We start from the raw sequence: 20,051 nt of genomic DNA on the forward strand, positions 1-20,051 counted from the left end.
ATGCCCATAGGAGTGTGGTTGCCTCAGGGAGGCGTCCTGGAGCCTAGCCCCAGGCTAGAGGCCAAGACGAAGCCTATAGTAGGTAACTGGAGTGAATAAAATTAAGTACCTGGGTTATTAGTGGGTGTAGATGTCTTCCAGACCATCAGAAGGTGGGGTGAGGCCCTTTGGTTGGCAGCACAGGGATTTGTAATAACTTGTCCTTATTCGGGCCACAAGTCAGGTTTCCGAGCAGACCGACCAGGTGAAACGTTTTCATGTGTGCTTCCGATGAGGCTCTCCCACAGGCAGCACTGGGGGGTGAACGCTCCCTCCTGCGGCAGGTGCCTTACTTGGCACCCAAGGCTGGTCTGCCTTCAGCTAGGAGACCAGGGATATGTCTTCAGCCACTGGGGCCCTTGGGACAGGGCTCAGGGGCTTTTCTGGGACGGTGCTGGGAGGGGAATTCTGCAAATAGTGAAAAGTCAACCAACGGAGATCTAATAAATAAGAGCTGATTCACATATTTTAACATCAACAGAATTAATAAAGCATTTCCTCCAGACGGAATTAAATGATCATCATGGATTTTCTTCTCTGATGCGAACTGATAAGGGATGTTCTTTGTACTGTCTTGAGACTCTAAAGCTGAACCCTCACTAATATGTGGATGAGCAGGGGGGAATGTAGTGTTTCACACTGGGTGCAATGGTTAATTTTACGTGTCAACTTACCTAGGCTATGGTGCCAGTTATCTGGTCAAACCCCAGCTCAGATGTTTCTGTGAAGGTATTTTTTAGATGTGATTAACATTTACAATTACTTGATTTTAAGTAAAGCAAATGATCTTCCACAATGTCGGCGGGCCTCCTTTAATCAGTTGAAGGACTGAAGAGCGAAGGCTGAGAATTCCCAAAGAAGAAATTCTGCCTCCAGACCGCAGCATAGAAAATCTGCCTTGAGTTTCCAGATTTTGGACTCAAGACTGAAACATCATGTGCGACCCAAATCCAGTCTGCTTGCTGCCCAGCAAGAACCCATGAGCCAATTCCTTTAAATCTCTCTCAATCTCTGTCTCATTATATATATTTTCTGGAGGACTCTTAACTCTGTACAACTAGGGGGAAAGCAGATTAAATTAGAAGTCATTTCGTGATTAATAGACATTTGTATTAATTCGTAGGGAAAGGGAGTAAACTATAGGGAACTACGAGTCATGATGCATAAATACGAAGTTTTACTATAGCAGTAGTATTTCCTATTACATTAAATGTACAACGTGGGTTGTAACAAAGGCTAAACTTGATGGAAATGGTTTGGTGTTTTAGTAATTTCAGTTCTAAAGAGGTGGTGTTTGCCGGGGGAGCTTCCTGTCTGGGGCTCAACCTCTTCCTTTCTGGGCACATCCTGGTGCTCCTCTCCTCACATTAGAAGCCTCTGTCTGTGCACCTGACCCACAGCCTGTGTTTGCAAATTCCATGCCTATGGCTGGCCCTTCGTTCCGTTTCAACTATGCATGTGCCTTGAAACAACAACTGTCAACTAGGGCTCTTTGGCTGCCAGACAGAAAATTTGTCTCAAGGTGTTTTAGCCACAGAGAAATCTAATGGTCCGTGTAGCTGAAAGGTCCAGAATCAGGGTCAGCATCAGACACAACTGGATTCAGGGCTAAAATAATATGCTCTTAGGACTTCATTACTCTTCAGCGCTCAGTTCAGCTCTCTGCTATGTTGGATGAAGACTCAGAGACAGGAACAGTTCCAGGCCTCGAACCTCCCAAATTTGAGGTTCAAGGGAAAAGACCCTAGAAGCCCTAGGAAAAACCTCAAGATATTTTATTGGCTCTGATTGATCAGATGCTTCTTCCTACACCAATCACTGTGTCCCAGGAAAACGGGCTGCACTGATTGGCTGAGACCTGGGCCATGTGCTTCCTCCGGAGCTGGCGGTGGTATTGGCTGAGCTGGAATCTCACTGAGGGAGAAGAGAGGGCAGTGTGGGATTCCCCAGGAAGGAAATGGAGCACGGCTACCAGAAGAGAGTGGACGAATGCTGGATAGTTAAAAGGACAAATGAGAAAGTTTAAATATTCATAATCTATTTATTTATAGAAAAGCAGTTCTGGGGGCAGCTTCGATGTGAATTGAAGTTGGTTCACCCTTTTTTTTTGATGTCCCCTGGATCCCTTTCCATATGTGCTGGTACAATTGTGACTATCAGGGTGATGTAAGTTCCAGCAGTAAAGTGTTCTTCCTTAAGTCCCTTTCCCAACACCCAGCTCTATTTCCAGAACCTGATATAGACACAGTTGGGGAGGAGGTAGGGGGACTATATTTCTGACAAAGCAATGTTTCCATTTCACACATTGACTAATAATGAACTTGGCCAGGAATAGCTCTTTTGCAGTTTTGGAAACCCTGGCCTAGCCCATAAATCACTGAATGAAGCTCTAGCCACATCCCTTAACTTAAAACTCAGTTTCCATTTGCCCAGGATCCTGCTTGAGGAGTGGAGCAACAGAAGAGCTGACCTTGGGTGTCTAATGGTGTCATCCCATTGGGACAGGCCCCAGGACTGTCAGGAGGTCACCTTCCCATGGCATTGCCCTCAGCAGCGATCTAGGGTCAGGCAGAAACTCTGAGCTTGGTCCCTCACTCCCTTCTCCTGCTGCCTTGCCAATACAAGCCTTAAAAGTCATGGAAACATGTCTGGTTTTCAAACTCAAGGGATTCCAGCAACAGAGGTCAGAGAGCAGAAGGTCACATGGGTGTATGTGGAAGGACAGATATCGCTGGGCAGAAAGATGCTTGCCCTTGGAGCATCTGTGTTAGTAAGGGGACATAGGGGATGAAAGCACAGAAGGATCAAGGCTTGGGCCTCTCAAGAAAGAAATCAGGAGTGAGGGGCATTGGCAGGAAAAAGAAACATGTCTAGGCTGAGAATCCAGGACACTTAGTCAGGCATTTCCATTAGGATAGACATTCAGAAAACCTCAAAGCTTCTGACATAGAGGATAACATGGCAGGAGATGGCCCACAGGATGAATGGGTATGTTGATAGTTCAGTAGGAATGGTTCAGTAGTAAAGACTGGGTTGGAATGGCAAAAAGCAGACCAACTCAATGTGATCAAACATAAGGAAGACACGGTAGATGGAAGATTCAGTGGCAACGAATAGATAGGAGAGAACAATTCCCTCCTTTACTGCCCTCTCCTAATGGAGAAAGCTGTGTCCCTCCATCTTGGCAGAATCTCCAACTTTCGCAGAGCCCAGATCTTGGGGGAACCTTGTTTTGCCCTTTACCAGCTAAAAATAGTAGGGTGAAATGTGACTGACCAGAGAACCATTGACCTCTTTTGGGTTTAGCTTTTGGACAGAGTTAAGAGACTCTCTTCTGAGTCTTATTTTGGTAAGAACATCATTTGGGGGAAGGATGGGGTGGGAAGAAATTCTGTAAGGGCAGGCTGAAGGGCACCATATTACTTTAGCTTAAACACATAGGAATCATACTTTATGGTTGGGGAACTTTAAGGTCATGCCAAAAAGGGATAGGAAAGGGGTATTAGATAGAATGTAAAAAACCTCGTAGTTGATTCTTTGCTTAAAATTTCTCTTGAAAATAAGTAATAGAACTGAGAGCTTCTCTAGCTACTAACATAACAACAACAACGGTACTTATATTTTCTTTCTTGTGTAGTATGTGGGCAGATTACCTGAGGTTCAAGTTCCCTGGTAGCCATAAAGAGTAAAACCTTGCAGCACATTGCTAGTTCATCCTAGCACCAAAGCAACACTCTCAATGGTGAGATTTTCTCTTAATAATAATCTGTAATAACTCTCCTTTCTTAAGTGCTTGCAATTTGTCATAGTGGTGGTCCTCAAGGTCAGCCTCCTGGGGCACAGAGCAGGGGGAGAAGGATGGAGAGGGGTCCTGGAGGAGTAAATGGACATGTGCAGCATAACGAGTTAACAAGTTGGGCTGTTTGAGGGCAACTTCTGCTTTGGGGTTCAGGGATCATCTCTTTCATGTAGAGGCAAAGGGAAGGCTTCTGAAGACTTAAGAAAGAGAATGCTGACCATTAGGAATCAGCATGGATTCACCAAGAAAAGAGATGGTCTACCAGTTGTACTTTCTCTGTGGGGGGCATGGGATGCCTAAGTTTGCTCATGGCATTGCAGTAGGGCAACAGAACAGGAAGCTTATGGTGCTCTTGAGGACAGTGAGGGCTGGAAGACAGTGTAAACACAGTGGCTGGGGATGTGCTGAATGAGTGATAGGCAGACAAAGTCAGCCTGGATGGGTGGTCTCATCCCACATCCCAAAACACCCTCCCGCCCCCCAGCCCTTACACTTCAGTGGTCTCACTAGAGACTAGGAAGAGATTTCAGAGGGCAAGCTCACCCACTTGCAGCTGGAAGGAGTAGCTCATACCATGGGTAACAGAATTAGAATCCTCAAAGATGACAACAGTTTGGGTTAATTCTGGTGACATGTAACAGATGAGATATAATAGGGTTAAATGTACCTCTGGAATCTTGGGGAAAAAACAAAAGGAACTATGCACATCTAGAATGGGGGAGATGTGAAAAACTTGGGGATTTGTGTTGATGGTAAACTTGAGAGGAGTCAACATGCACGATTACCAAGAAAACTGGTGTGATCCTAGGTGACATTAACTGAAGAAGGGCTTTGAGGATTAAGGAGGTGTTTCTTTTGCTGGACTCTTTACCATCCATCCCATCTGGAATGCCACAGCAGGTGTCACTTTTAAAGGAGAAGCACAAAGAGACTGCTGCATTTGGGGAGATGCATGGGGACGGGCAAGGGGCCCTGACAGCATGTCACAGGGGGACCATGTGGCAGAAAAGAAGAGACAAATAAGAGGAAGGGCTAACAAGAGAGAGGTCTTTGAGGTGGTCATACCGAAGAGCTGTGTCCGTGTCATGCAGAAAGCAAGCACCAAGGCCAGTGGGTGAAGGCTAAAGGAAGCAGATTGAAGCTCCAGTTGCTGGCAGTCAGAGTGGGGTGTGAGGTCGTGAGTCTGCTCTCCCTAGAGATGTTCCAGCCAAGGGCTGAGGGAGAGCATGCCCAGGCACTAAAAGAAAAGGACAGTCATATTGTTTCAAAGGAGCTCTGTTGACTCTGAATGCCTGGCCACATGAGTCATGTTTGCACACTGTGCTTTCTCCATGTTGACCATCCATCAGCCATGGTGACTGATGATAAGCATACCCCGTAACTATTTGAGAACATTTGTGAAGGTAGGTTTCCCCAGCGTAATGGAGAAACCCTGGGCTTTGGTGTCAGGCAGATCTGGGTTTGAGTCTCATCTTGGCCACTCCTGGCTATGAGACCTTGGACAAATCCCTTGGCGTGCAGCATCACTGAGCTCCTACGTGCTGGCCCTGAGTGGGGAGCAATGAACGGATGACATTCCTGTGCTGGGGAGCTTGCTGCACTGCACAGATGGGACGGGAGAGATTGCTGCTCTCCGGGTGTGGTGAGGGACCGGGGACTAATGCATGAGGAGCCTGGGGTCAACCAGAACTGGTTTCCTTTCATTCTCTCCCTTACAAATAGCTCAAAGCTGTGGACATTGGCAGGAAATCGTGGGCACCCAGAAATGCTCGTGGGCACTGGTGTGAGATCTGTCCCCTTCTGTTCTTCCGAAGGTTGCTGAGTGTCAAGCCTGCCCATGGCTAGCTCCTCCACAGCAGCTCTTCCTCCACCAGCTGTACTCCATTCTTGCTCCCCCACCCCCCAACTTGTCCTTGGAGATCCTACCCACAATTTGGTGGCAGTGGGGGGGACAGGTGGAGTGGGGAGGTTGGTGGCCATTTAGGGTGGGCACCCTTTCTTAGCAAGTAGGGGCTGCCTGGTCCTGTAGTCCTGGGTCCTGATGGTAGTGTTCTTAGTGTCCTGGGTGGGGCGAGAAGCCTTTCAGGGTCAGGTGTTTCCCTCAGCCTGAACAAGTCGGGGTTCCACCCATTTTTCAAGGTTCAGCCCAAACACTGCCTCCTCTGGGAAGCATTGTCTGGTTTCTCCCCACCCCCAAACATTTTCTGCCCCATAACCAGGCACTGTCAAGGGCTGGTTGGTCACTCTGTCTCCCCAGCCACAGTGTGACCCTCAAGGGTTGGGACCAGGTGTTCTGATTTTCTGAACCCATAATAACTTTAGCTCCATGAAGACACATGGGCTCCCAATAAATCTTGCTGTTTGATTCTTTTTCAACCTTCTTCTCACAGATCCCTTTGTTAAGTCAAGAGCAGGAGGAGTAAACAGTAAGTTAGCATTCACTCATCCCACCAATATTTTACAAAGGTTTCAAACCCATGATTCACACACTAAAACCTGGCTACAGGCACTCCTCATGAAGCAGACATGTTTGTTTGTTTTTAAATTATTGCAAATGTTAAAAAAAAAAACAACCCAAACCCTGGAGATTTTACACAGAACTCTGAGTTTTTAGGTTCTCTTAAATATTAGCTGAGACTGACTTGTGGCTGTCCCCTCTGGATGGGCCTTCTCTGGGTCATGGCAGTCCCCACCCAGCTTCACTCCTCTGGCTTACTGCTGGTCCCCATCGGAATCTGAGTTTAGTTTGAGAGCTACTGACATCAATAGGAATCCTCTGAAATTTTGAGCTTAGCAACATCTGACTTCCTGGGTTTATTTCCTGACCCACTGTAGGATGTGCTCCTCCAACCCAGTCCAGGTCAAGATTCTTTCTCCCCCGGTGCAACCAAACCCTAATCTCCTTGTGGTTGCCGACACCTCCCGTTGCTCTTGCTGCCAGCTTTGCTGGCCCAGGACCCTGCAGAGCTTTTGGGGAGCGCCAGGTGGGCCGGTGTGTGCCCCAGCAGGGCACGGCTCCAGGTTGAGCCCAGAGGGCCCCAGCAGCTGCTCTCCATGTGTCAGTTCCCAGGCAGAGGAAGGCTGTTTGGGGAGACCACCCATTCAACGGCTGGGCCAACCCTCTAGAACCTCCTTTCAAAGACACCCCTGGAAGTGACCCTCCGCTTGGCCCGGTGCAGTGACCTGAGGTTGCCCACACTCTCAGGGCAGGAGGGACCCTGCTGAGGTCCCGTTTCCTGCCTTCTGCAGGCCCAGATTTCAAAGCTGGCCATTTACTCTTCCTTCTCCTCCTGCCTGCCTCCCACCCTCTTCTCCTCCCCAACATTCTTTGCTTCTTGTTTATATTGCAGAAAACATCTGTGAGAGTAAATGACTGAGATGAAAGATCCTGGCAAAGGGCTATTTTTCTTTGCTTGGCTTAAAGGGGACAGATGAAGACTTCAGCCTCACCCTCGCCTTTCCCCCGACGTGACTCCCTCCCCCACCTCCCGGAGAGAGGAGAGAAATGGGATCTGAATGAAGACAGCCCAGAAGGTGGCCCAGCCGGCCCCAAGTCCCCAGGCAGGGGAGATTGTTTTTCCAGTGGAACAGGCTGGCCCGGAGGAAAAGGCTCCACGGAAAGTGGAGGGGAAGAAGATGGGCACGTTTCAGTTTCTGCAGCTGGCTCGGCCCTCTCTGCCCCACTGGCCTGGCCCTCTCTGCCCGTATTCCAGGCTGCACGGCCACTGGCCTCCACCCACAGCAGGCTCCTTGTTGCGGGTGCCTTGGCATGCACGCTAGGGAGGAGAGACCACCCCCCCGCCCCTTGCTCTTCTCTCCTGAGTGGCTGTGCAGGTTTGCAGGGAGTGATGGCCTGGGCCTCCCATCCTCTCTCTCACCTCAAAGGAGTTGCATGGTTCTGGATAAGTTAGTAATTTCTCTGATTCTCAGTTTCTCCATCAGCTCTCCTGCCTAGTCATTGTAACTAGTGGGGGTTGGTCAGTGGCCTTTGTCATCTAGACGAACCCCTGGCACGTGCAACCTGAGAACAGGCCTGTCAGAGCTGGCTGGGGCCCCAGATTCTCCGTCCTGGTAGCCCCCACTGTCACGGCGTGGTGGCCGCAGGGTTTCCAGGATGGATCAGGAGATCCCACAGCAAAAGGCAGAGGATGTGGCAGCCCCCAGAGAGCTGTTTGGGGAGCTCTTCCCACCCCATCTCACTTGCCCTCCCCTCTTTCCCATGTGGCTCCTTCTGGAGTCCTGCAGTGGGCACCGACTTCTTGGGAAGGGCAAGAGCCGGAGCTTCGGAGGACATCGGCATGGCAAGGCAGCTGTCATTTGGGAAGATAATGAGCAAGTTCTTACCAGGATAGGAGGAAGAAAATTTGACACAGAGGCCTGGCTTAGGAAGAAAGCAGCCAGCGTTTGAGGACAAAGGCAGGAAACCTTTTCCTGGCCACAGCATCATCCAGCCTGGGTCTACGAGGCTCCCCAGTGGAATCCAGGGACGTTTGTTCGTGGAGGATGAAGCTGGTGGACACAGAGCAGAAGGCCCAGGCCCGGAGACCTGTCCAGAGGCTCCCGGACCTGCCCTGTTTCTAACTTCCATGGAGACATAACCTTTTCCTGGGCACAGGCCTCCCTCAGTGGACAAGTGCACACCTAGGAAGGGAAAGGCTGCATCTTTTTCCTCCTTCAAAGTCAGAAGTGTGAAGCCCCCAGCTTGGTCTCTGCGGGGGGAGGTGAAGGGATGCACCTTGGCCACTAGCTTATGTCTGCTCCTATGAGCTGGACGCCTAGCACTTGCTGCCAGGGTACACAGAAGCCTGGCTCCCATGGGGCTCACTTAGTAATGTTATTCAGCCATGTATTTAAAAATGGGGAAACTGGAGGGCCTGGGGGTGGCTCAGTCGGTTAAGCATCCGACTCTTGATTTTGGCTCAGGTCATGATCTCAGGTGGTGAAATCGAGCCCTGCATCCAGCTCCATGGTCAGCAGGGAGTCTGCTTGGGGTTCTCTCTCTCTCCCCTTCTCCCTCTGCCCTTCCCCCTTGCTCTCATGCACACGTGCTCTCTCTCTTTCTAAAATAAACAAATAAAATCTTTAAAAAATGGGGAAACTGAATACTGAGAAGTCAAGCCACACAGTGGTAAGTGTAAGTCACAGCCAGCGTGTGAGCCTGGGTCTCTGCCCCTCTCTGGTCGACCAGCAGTCTGCTATAGCAATATCAGGAGCCGCACTTAGCATCCCCAGGCGCTTTCATGAACTCGCTGAAATGAAAAGTCCAGTTTCTCAGTCCCACCAGCTACACTTCAGTGCTCGCTAGCCACACTTGGCTAGTGGCTGTCACGGGGACAGTGCAGATATGGAAACTTCCATCTTTGAATCAAGTTCTCTTAGCATGGCAGCTAGACTGAACTGACTTCAGCCATGCCATTTAAACTCTTTTATTCAGTTACAAATTAATCTATTCTCCCGACATCTATGCCCCTTTCCCCTACCCAGTCTGCCCGCAAGGAGAGGGTAGTTATTCATGCCCTCTGGGGATGGATGGGAGCACTACAGAGCAGAGGGGCTCCATGGGGGCAAGGGCCAGGAACTCCGCCCCATCCTCTCTGCCACTCTGAACAATCCTTGCTGTGCCTATGCAGAACCAGGGCCTGGCTGGTCCCCTCCGGGCTGGGGGGCCATGGGGCCTGACTCCTTCACCCACCGAGGCAGGCCCAAAGGTCACACTGCCGGCCTGCAGTCGCCTTTTCAATTACCCAGCCCTCTGAATGGGACCCTGTGAGTGAGCTTTGTGCAAGCGCAGGAGAAAGGGGCTCTGTCTGGGAGTCTGGGAGTCTGGGAGCTGCTCTGAGCCCCGCACAGAGGCCAGCCCTGTGCAGCGCTGCCCCGAGAGGTCCGGCCTGGGAAGGGCGATGACCTCCAGCATCCCACGCGGGCCTCCCTGTTCCCATATTGGCTTGTGTGTGATGGACCAAATCCTCAGTTACCCTACAGGGAAAAGGGGAGAATGAAGAATGTGAGAATCAGGCAAAGCTTCTATACCCTGCTGAAGGGTTTGTGCACCACCTCACTGGAAGCCCCAGCTGCCCTGGGAGGTAGGCGGGGCCCCTTCCACCCTCCCTTTTGGCAGAGTGAGATGCCTGAGGCACTCAGAGAGACTTGCCCCAGGTCACCCAGCTAGATGGTGGTGGAGGAGGAGGCTGCCTGGAGCCAAGTGAGCCGGTCCCTGGGTCTCTCTGAGGAACGGAGGGGGTTCAGATCTGGATTTGCTTGAGCCCCTTTCACTTGTGCTATAAAAGCGGGTCAATCCGCTTGGCTTCTCCATTAGCTGGGGACTCCCAGAAGGCCCTGAACAGACATTAGACGGATGGACAAATGGCTGGGGCTGAATGCAGGTGAATGAGTGGGACAGCAGCGTCATCTGGCTCACGTCTGCTGGGAGGTAGGCAAAAAGTGGAAGCCAGAGCCTGGGGAAGTCCTCTCTATTACCACCTTAACAAGGCACCGGGATGGAGACATTGAGAATTTGTGAAGCCAGGCCTTTTGGAACACTTGGTGCTCTCCCAGACCCCCAGATCTTAGGGACAGCCTCTGGTTCCTCTCCTGCCCCTTGGCCCTGGCTGTTGGAAGCCTGAGGCTCCCCCCAGGGCTGGCTTCCCTTGCCTGCTCGCTCCCCGCCAGGCCCCAGGGCTGGGCGGAGACTGTGTAACCGAGCAGGAGTGGCGTGTCAGAGGGGACAGGGCTGCACAAGAAGGCCTCAGCCAGGATGAAATAAATCTGCCCATCTCCCCCCACTCGCCTGCCCTCTCCCCCGACCTGCACAGGTTTGCAATTCATCCGCCGTCCTCAGATGCTGTTCCTGCTATCAGATGATGAAAATGGAGATTCGTCTTGAAGAAAGAAAGAAGTAGCTTGCTCCCCCCGTTCTGAGTCTATTTGAGCCCCCTTCCTCCCCCCTCACCATGTGTTCCTGAAACCTGGGGCTGTTCCAAGTCCTAAATGTGCTGGAAAGTATATCCCTGAGCAGCTGCGAACCTGCTCAGGATGCAGTGGCCCGGGGTGAGTCAGAAACCAGGAGCCAGGCAGGCTAACAATGCAGCCCCTTGTTCCTGCGTGGAGGGAGATCACCATCAGGGCCGGGGCTCCTGGGAGCGAGGGGCAGTGAGCTCACACACACACACGCACGCACACACACGCACACACACGCACACACACCATTTACCTCTGGACACCATCCAGCCCACCTTGGCCCCCAGAGGAAGGCTGCGGAGAGGGGTTACATAGCAGGCCAGAGACCATCATGAACCAGCCAGCTGGGCTAGCCTCTGTCTAAGCTGCCTCTAACTCAGCCTCCTGCTCTTTCCTTTCACTCTAATGTAATTGGAAAGGCAGGGTGGGGAACTGGAGGGGAGGGTTTGCACAAAACCAAGCAGGATTGTCTCAAGGTCTCCCACTGAGCTGGGGACCACGGGAGACAGTGGGATGCACAGCCAAAGGGGCTTCTTGGAGCCTGAGAAGGTTTGGGGAAGCGTATTTGCAGGAATCAGATACCCTGAAAAAAAGAATTTGCAGGCAAGTCTCAAAATCCGGTCATAGAGTTGGCAGCTGCTCAAGGCCGCGGTGGAGTCAGGGGGCCTCTCCATCAGGCCTGATTACAACCACTCACGGTCCTGGCCAACTGCAGGCATTAAGTGCCAAGTACCTACGGGGGTCTGAACCACCCACAGAAACTGCTCTGTTCATACTCACCACATCCTGGAGAGGTGGGGGTGTTCTCCGGTCACAAACAGACAAACTGAGGCTCAGAGCCACCTCAATGCCAGCCTGGTGGTGACAAAATTAGATGCTTAGCTCCTTGACCCAATTCTTAATGGTTGGGTTCTTGCCTCCAGACACCTCCCACCAGCCTGGTGTAAAGGCAGTCCAGGAAGAAGAATTAACATCCACACGTCCACACTCCCCAGTGTAAATGTACCCCCCAAAAGCGCCATCTTCCCATGCGAGGCAGGCACAATGCAAGTGTGTTGGGAGTGTTTCCAGGACAGAGAAAGGCCTCAACTCCACGACTGATACTGAAGGGTTCCATCCACTCTGAAGCATCAGGGTCACCTCCAACTCTCTTCCCTCTCTTTGTTCCTTAGCCACTGTGTCTGAGCCCTGCACGTTCTGTCTCAGAACAGGTTCTCAAATCCCGCTCTTCCTTCCCTTCCCAATCACCATGGCCTTAACCCAAGCTCACCTCACCTCCTCCTGAATTACCATCATAGCTTCTCCCCTCACCACCCCATCATGCATCTATTCATCAGGCTCCCCAGCCTAAAAATCTCCTTGTTTTCTCTTATCCTCAGGATCAAGTGCAAACATCTCAGTCACATATGGCCCTTTATAAACAGAGGCCAGCCTCAATTTGTCCTCATCTTCGGTTTTTCCTCCCCAGGCACCGCCATGTCAGGCACATTGAACTGTTCAGTGGTGCCCCTGTGTCTTTGCACATGCTGCTCCATCTGCCTACAATATTCTTTCTCTAACATCTGCCCAGAAAACTTGTGTCTATCCTTCAGATCACAGCTCAGATGCCTTCTAACTCCAAGCACAACCCTGCCTTCACACCTCTATTACAGGCCTTCTATGAACTATAACCATCATTTATATATTTGTCCAACCCATTAGACCAATGGTTCTCAACCCTGGGGTGACGTTTCCTGCAGGGGACATTTGGCCATGTCTGGAGACATATTTGGTTCTCACAACGTTGGGGAGGAGTGCTATTGGTATCTAATGGCTAGAGGCCAGGGATGCTGCTAAACATCCTACAATGCACAGGACAGCCCCAACAACAAAGTCTTTCCTGCCCCAGATGTTAACAGGTTGAGACATTGTGCACTAGAATGTGTGTCTCTTGAGGTGACTTCTTATTTGTATCTTTTTATCTCCAGTGCTTGGCCTAAAGAGGTGTCCAATAACTGTTTTGAGAATAAATAAGCAAACAGACTGACCGATTGTTTCATACACTCTCTATCTAGCATGTGGCTCACTTTGAAACCACTAGCTTAGAACTCAAGAAAATTGACTAACAGTGAGTGAGCATATGGAAAAGGATGGGATAAAATATGTACTTGGACCAAAATTTGTTTCCAGTACAGAAAAGGACTGATGCTACACCATTGGAGTGGATCTCAAGTGAGGCAAGGACGCATGTCTTCACTGTAGTGCTTCATTTTTCATGAGCCGGGGGCCTGTGATTGAGAAGTGTCAGGTGAATTTCTCCAGTATGCTCACCTGGCAGGAGTCAAACCTTATTAAGGCAGAGGACTCAAGGCCCGGCTCCATATCCTACGTGGGTTATGGCCAACTTGGAGACGGTACAGAAAGAATCCATGAAAAGGATGAAAGTTCTGGACACCTAGGCTTGATGAAGAAAAGCAGAAGAAATTGATACTATTTAACCTCAAAGAAGTGATGGCTGAGGGAGTAGGTATTTTCCAATAACACAGGAGGTTGCTAAATGGAAAGAGTGACCAGCCACTCTTTGGCACCCAGGACACAAGGAAAAGAAGCCAATGGGAGGAGGGTGGGAGTGGGATGGAGATTCAATGGCTTCCGGACAAAGTGAAGGGATGGCGAGAACGCATGGAGGCTCATTGTTGAGGGCCCTAGAGGACTCTGTGTTTCTTGCCTCTTCCCTAGATGCTATCCCTACTCCACCACTAGTACTAATGGAGAGCCGGGAGAGGGCCGTCCAGGCTTCGGGGCTTCCTTCTAGAATTTTCCTTTGAACTGGGAAGGCGGGAAAGACAAGAGGAGCCTGGGAGGTAGAGGCAGGAATCCCGGGAAGGAAAAAAAAAAGGTGAGAAAGCAGGAGAAAGGAAAGCAAGAGCAAAGAGGCAGCTGGAGAGACATCAGGAAAATGTCAAGGCCTCCGCATCTGGAAAACAGACCGGAGCTATATTTAGACTGCCATGACTTGCAATAATTTGTGTGAGGGGCAGAAAAGGAAAATGTGTAGTTGGTGTCATTTTGGGGAGGGAATGAGTTATAAGAAAATGATGGCTTGATAGGGGAGAGCCTCAGCCCTTGGCCCTTAGGAAAGGGTGTCTAAACAGTGTAGGCCATCAAGAGTGAGCGATGGTGTTTACCGAGCCTCGTCCAGCTCATGTCCCTGGCCCCAGCCGAGAATTCGGGTGCATTCCTGGGCATACCAGGTGGCCTGGCTGCCATAGCACCAAGACGTGTCCGTGATGATGCAATGCAGGGTGCTTTCTGGAGAAGGAAGGGCCGAGGCCGGGGCTCTGCAAGGGGGCTCAGGAATACGTGAGCAGCACTCTGTAAATCCTAGGAATTTGTATATATTGCTGAGGCCTTTCTCCAGCTGGATTATAAATAGAGGATTAGTTCAAAGGCAGGCAGCCTTTTAAAGAGATGGTGCCAAGCAAAGCCTGCAAACCAAATACAGTAAAACCTCCTTAAGCCCCTGTTGGTTTATTTCAAATAGCATCTAAGTCAAAGTAACAGCATTTCCTGGGCTGACTAGGTGCCCCAATGTCCTTTTGGGGAAAGTCTAGAGGGTTCCAGCGGACCTATCATGAAACCTCCATTAACCAAAGAGAAAACTGTCGTGGAGAGTGGAGCTCACCAGTAAGCTATAGGTTTGCCTTTTGAAATATCACATTTAAAAATTCAATCATTTTGGATGGAAATCTTTCTTTAAAAAAGTTACACACTTCCCAGCTTTTAAGATAGAATCGACTGATTTTAATTTAACATTTTTGTTCTGCCTAAGGTAATTTTGATCAACTTTCCTCACTGTGCTATTATTCCAGCAGTGCCCAAACCCTTGAGATATGTGTGGTCATTTGTTTCTAGTCCAAGTGGGTTCATATTGCTGTGCTTTTGGGGTTTCTCAGTCTACTTTTTATCAGGGAACATGCCATTTTACCTTTAGTGACCTCATGACCCAGCTTCTTTTAGTCCATTCTGGGTTGAGAAACCAGATATGCAAACTCGTTAAAATTCTGTGCAGAGAAAAAGTAAGTAGATTATAAGTAAGGAACTTAGTCTTTTCTCTTCCACTTGGATTTATCCAGTCTTTCGTAGAGGGTAATAGTTCATCTAGTTCCCTGGGGACAGTTGCTTTGAATTATATGCTACTTTAAATAAACCAATATGAGCCCATGAAGATAATTTTGGCTGCTTAGACGTCACTTGGCTTCTCTCCAGGTTCTGGGCTGATTTTAGACAGTGAGGTGTTTGGGCAGTTGTGTTTTCGGTAGACGAAGTCTTACCCTGTTTGCAGTCTACATTCCCAAGGCCCTTGCATTTGAAGTAAGTGGGTTTTTTGCCTACCTATATTTGAGGTTGATAGAGTGATTAAACCCAGTGCAAGAAAGAGACCGTAAAAAATGACCCTGGCCATTTGCTCATTAATGTCTCATTTTCTATGTCTTGGAAGATGATGGGGATTTCTGAGCAGGATGCTGAGCAGAAGAGCCACAATAAAGAACAGGAGGATAAGGGCGCCTGGGTGGCTCAGTTGGTTAAGTGTTAGACTCTTGATTTTGGCTCAAGTCATGATCTCAGGGTTATGAGACTGAGCCCCAGGTCGGGCTTTGAGTCTGCTCAAGATTCTCTCCTTCTCTCTCTCTAGCAAACCCCCCCCCCCAAATCCCTGCTCACATGCACTCACTCTCTCAAATAAATAAATACATACATAAATAAAATCTTAAAAAAAAAAAAGAACAGGAGTATAGTGACTCAAAGGTATTGGATTGTGCATTGGTTCAGGGAAGCAAGAAGATACTGGATATTCAAAATGGCTGAAAAGAGGCCAAGCCAGCCTGGGAGGGCCAAAATGTCCTTGGGTTGTTTTTGGCGTCTTCTGGTTAGGCAGTGAAACTCTTTCTGTGGTTAATTAGATTTGGTGCTTTGTAAAGTCCTCAAATAGCTGATTTCCCATCGGCAAAGACTGGACATTCCTGAGAGATATTAGGCTCCAGCAGGGAAGTGACTTTCTATTCTCATAGGCCAACAGGCCAAAAGGTGACTCTCAGAGGCCCTGCAACCAGTCCACCGCCTCAAGGCAGCCCTGTCTGCGAGTCTCACATTCTTTCATCAGTGTCCTGAGAAGTGCTATTCCTGACTCCTGCATAAGAGCTCAGGGTCAGACTTATTCTGCTCTCATATCAGTATCAGATTAAAAGACAGTTGGTCTTTTTGCTGAAGATGTTCCTCATGGCCAGTCTCCCACATGCAGATCTGAGGAAATCTGTCCAAAACAGCCATGTTCTGGAGGACATGCCTCATCTTCCCCCGTCACGTGATTGGACCAGGGGTAGGCACCTGACCCAAAGGTGTCCACTTACTGGTGACTCACCAATTATGACCAGTGATTGGGGTGGCCTGGTTCACAAAGATGAGCTGGGGTAAAGAAATGTAGCTGTGGAGTGGCGACCCTGATGTTTGTCTGAAAGCTGACCGTACTTTGGTGAAGTGGAAAGTGGGTGTAAGAATGGAGGGTGCGGATCCCGAGAACAAGCAGAACACAAAGCCGCTAAGAGAGAGGTGTGTGAGTTTCTCATAGCCTGGTTGTTCTCATGAGTGTGGTTACGCTTGTGTTTCTGCCTGAGGATTTCTAGGATCTATGGTCTCTGCAACAAAAACAGCTTCATCTAAGACTCCTGCAATCTCTTTAAAACACTCGCTTGCACGCCAGGAGCTTGAGGCTAGACCCATCTTAATACGTGCTTCTCAAAGCTGAGGAATTCCACGTCTGACTTTTCCCCAGAGGACCCATTTTCCAAGGCTTTAATCCTTAGGTTGTTTTTCTCTCATCCCTCCTAAAGATTTCCAAATCCTTCATGTTCCACTGCTTTGAATGGTGCCACGGTTGCCCCTGGGGATGGCCAGAATTGATTTTAGTGTACATTGTGGTCCCAGCCATCCGCCCTAGGACTGCACTCTGTTTGATTTCCTAATGGCAGAGCTGTCCTGCGGGCGGACTCGCAGATCTGCTTCTCCCTCACCCAATACCTCCCCAGGGTTATCACTGTTACAAGATGTTGGGGTGGGAAGGGACTTGGCGGTCATCTAGACCAACCCTGTCATTTTAGTAATGAGGAAACTGAGTCCCAGAGAGGCTATATAACTTGGCCAAGGTCAGGCAAAGTTGAATAACTTGCTTTGCTCTCATTGTGTACGTGCGCGCCGCACATGTGTGTTTTTGCCATTTTTGAGCTTGATCTCAATAGTTTAAAAATTCTTCACGCTTCAGAGGGCATTTTGAAGTGTGCACATTCAAATTCAAATACATTATTTGTAATCCTTGGTGACCGATGGAAATGAACATATAGGTGTTCCACAGAACCCTGTATACACCCAGGGTAGAATGAACCCACAAATATCCTACTGATACTCATCTTTTTTTTTTTTTTTAAGATTCCATCCATTTATTTGACAGAGAGAGGCGCAGCAAGAGAGGGAACACAGCAGGGGGAGTGGGAGAAGGAGAGGCAGGCTTCCCGCCGAGCAGGGAGCCCGATGCGGGGCCCGATCCCAGGACCCTGGGATCATGACCTCAGCGAAGGCAGACGCTTAACGACTGAGCCACCCAGGCGCCCCTGATACTCATCTTTTATATGACTGGTCTCTGAAGTAGGATATGTGCAAGCTGACTTACTGGGGTAAGTGAAAAAGATTAGAATGTCTATTTAAAAAAATTTTTACTATAATACATACATTGTAAAACACAACACATACACATATGTATTTGCGGGCTACAATTTTTTTTTGTAATAAGCATGTGCAATCGACCTTAACACACAGTTCAAGTTCACAAAAACACTATATGATATAACAGGAGGGGGATTGTGTAAATTCACCCTAATTCTGCTTTATGCAATCCCACTGGGTGAGAAGTATTTGTACTTCACAATTGAAAACTCACAAAGAAAAAAATGATACAATATTCATTTTTTTCCTAGAGATTTTATTTATTTTTTAAGTAATCTCCACACCCAATGTGGGGTTCAAACCTACAACCCTGAGATCAAGATTACCTCTACAAAATACTTTTAATAAAAATTAATTAATCACTCTTAACTTTTCCTTTTTTCTTTTTTAAAAACTTCTTAGGAAAATAAGAAGAGACAATTACTTTGTTAACATGAAAATACTTTTTTTTTAATCTTAAATAAAAAGCCAAAGCTATTCTTAATGGCGCAACATTAGATGCCCTCTTGTTAAATGCAAAGATTAAAATAAGGATGCTAGCTATTACTTTTACTATGTAGTTTTATTCCGTAATAATAATTTTGAAGTTTCTTCCCACGCAGTAACACACAATATGGCAATAGGAGGTAAAACTCTTGGAAAAGAGAGAAATAAAATTAAGCCACAGTAGAATAGATTACTGTAAGATACATGAGTAAATACCAACAAGAAAAGCAAATTATGTCACCATCCTCCAATGATCTGAAAATACATAGATAGAAGTTCCTTTATATTTAGAATTTTAATATTGGAAGAAATCTTCAAAATACATCTGACCTACAGAAGATGCTCAATAAGTATTTGTTGAATGCATGAATGATTAAATGACATAAATAAGGTCACTTTTTAAAAATGATTTTATTTATTTATTTGACAGAGAGAGACAAAGTGAGAGAGGGAATACAAGCAGGGGGAGTGGGAGAGGGAGAAGCAGGCTTCCCGCGGAGCAGGGAGCCCGATGCAGGGCTCGATCCAGGACCCTGGGATCATGACCTGATCCAAAGGCAGACTCTTAATGACTGAGCCACCCTGGTGCCCCTAAATAAGGTCACTTTTAAGAGGAAATGGATTTTGCTTTGCATAAACGAAGAGGCACCACAAATCATTGAGAAGGGAAGGACTTTATTCAGCAAATAGAGCTGAAACAAATGAAAGATTTGAGAGAAAAATGGATTTAGACGCTCACTGCACATTGTTTCCAAATAAACGCCAAGTGGTTTGGAGAGTTAAATGCAAAAAACAATAAAAAGAACCCATACAGATATCTAGAAGGAAATATAGGTGAATAGATACATCTAATCTCTAGATGAGGAGGGACTGTAGGCCAGGGCAAGAAAGACTCATGAAAGAACTGGAAATTTGATTACATGTAATGTTTACATGCCTTTACTTTGGAAAATAATAGAAACAATTAAAAAAGCAAACAACAAACTGGGAGAAATATTTGCAGCAAAATGGGAAACACATAAGGTTGTTATCTTGGAAGAGTCCATGCAGTTTGACAAGAAAAACAGAAACATAAGCCAAGTCAGGAACATGTAGTTAACATAAAGGGAAGTATTAAAGACCAGCCTTTGGAAATGAAGGGTCAGTTTCATTGATGATCAAAACTTTTTGAGTGATCATTTTCTATCTATCAGAGAAGCAAAGTTTTATTTCTTTTAAAAAATATATTATTTATTATTTATTATTGTATTTAAATTCAAGTTAGTTAACAGATAGTGTAGTATTGGTTTCAGGAGTAGAATTTAGTGATATAACACCCAGTGCTCATCACATCAAGTGCCCTCCTTAATGCCCATCACCCAGTTACCCCAGCCCCCACCCACCTCCCCTCCAGCAACCCTCACTTTGTTCTCTATAGTTAAGAGTCTCTTATGGTTTGCCTTCCTCTCTGTTTTTATCTTATTTTATTTTTCCTTCCCTTCCCCTGTTTGGTTTCTTAAATTCCACATATGAGTGAAATCATGATATTTGTCTTTCTCTGACTGACTTATTTCGCTGAGCATAATACCCTCTAGTTCCACCCACATTGTTGAAATAACTCAAAGCTGCCACTCTTGTAAGGAAACAGGCATTTTTGTTCACTCTTGGGGGAGAGGAAGCTGGCAGTGTTTTTGTGAAAAGACCTTTGGCCATAGGCACCCAGAACCTTGAAAATGCTCATCAACTTTGATCCATTAACTCCACTCCTGGGAATTCTACCTATGGTAAGTTTGCTAGATTTAGCAAATAAAAATATACAGGATACCCAGTTAAATTTGAATTTCAGGCATATAACGAATATTTTTTAAGTTTGCTCCTGGCAATATTTTGGGCAAAGTATACCATAAAATTATCCATTGTTTATCTGAAATTCAAATTTAACTGGGCATCCTGTACTTTACCTGTTGATCCTTGCTTATGGAAATAATCTAAAGTGCAGCAAAGATTTATGCACAAATCTTCGCTGCAATTTTAT

This window comes from Leptonychotes weddellii, chromosome 9 (assembly GCF_054177405.1).
Source record: "Leptonychotes weddellii isolate Sample4059 chromosome 9, ASM5417740v2, whole genome shotgun sequence".
Classification (NCBI taxonomy): domain Eukaryota; kingdom Metazoa; phylum Chordata; class Mammalia; order Carnivora; family Phocidae; genus Leptonychotes; species Leptonychotes weddellii.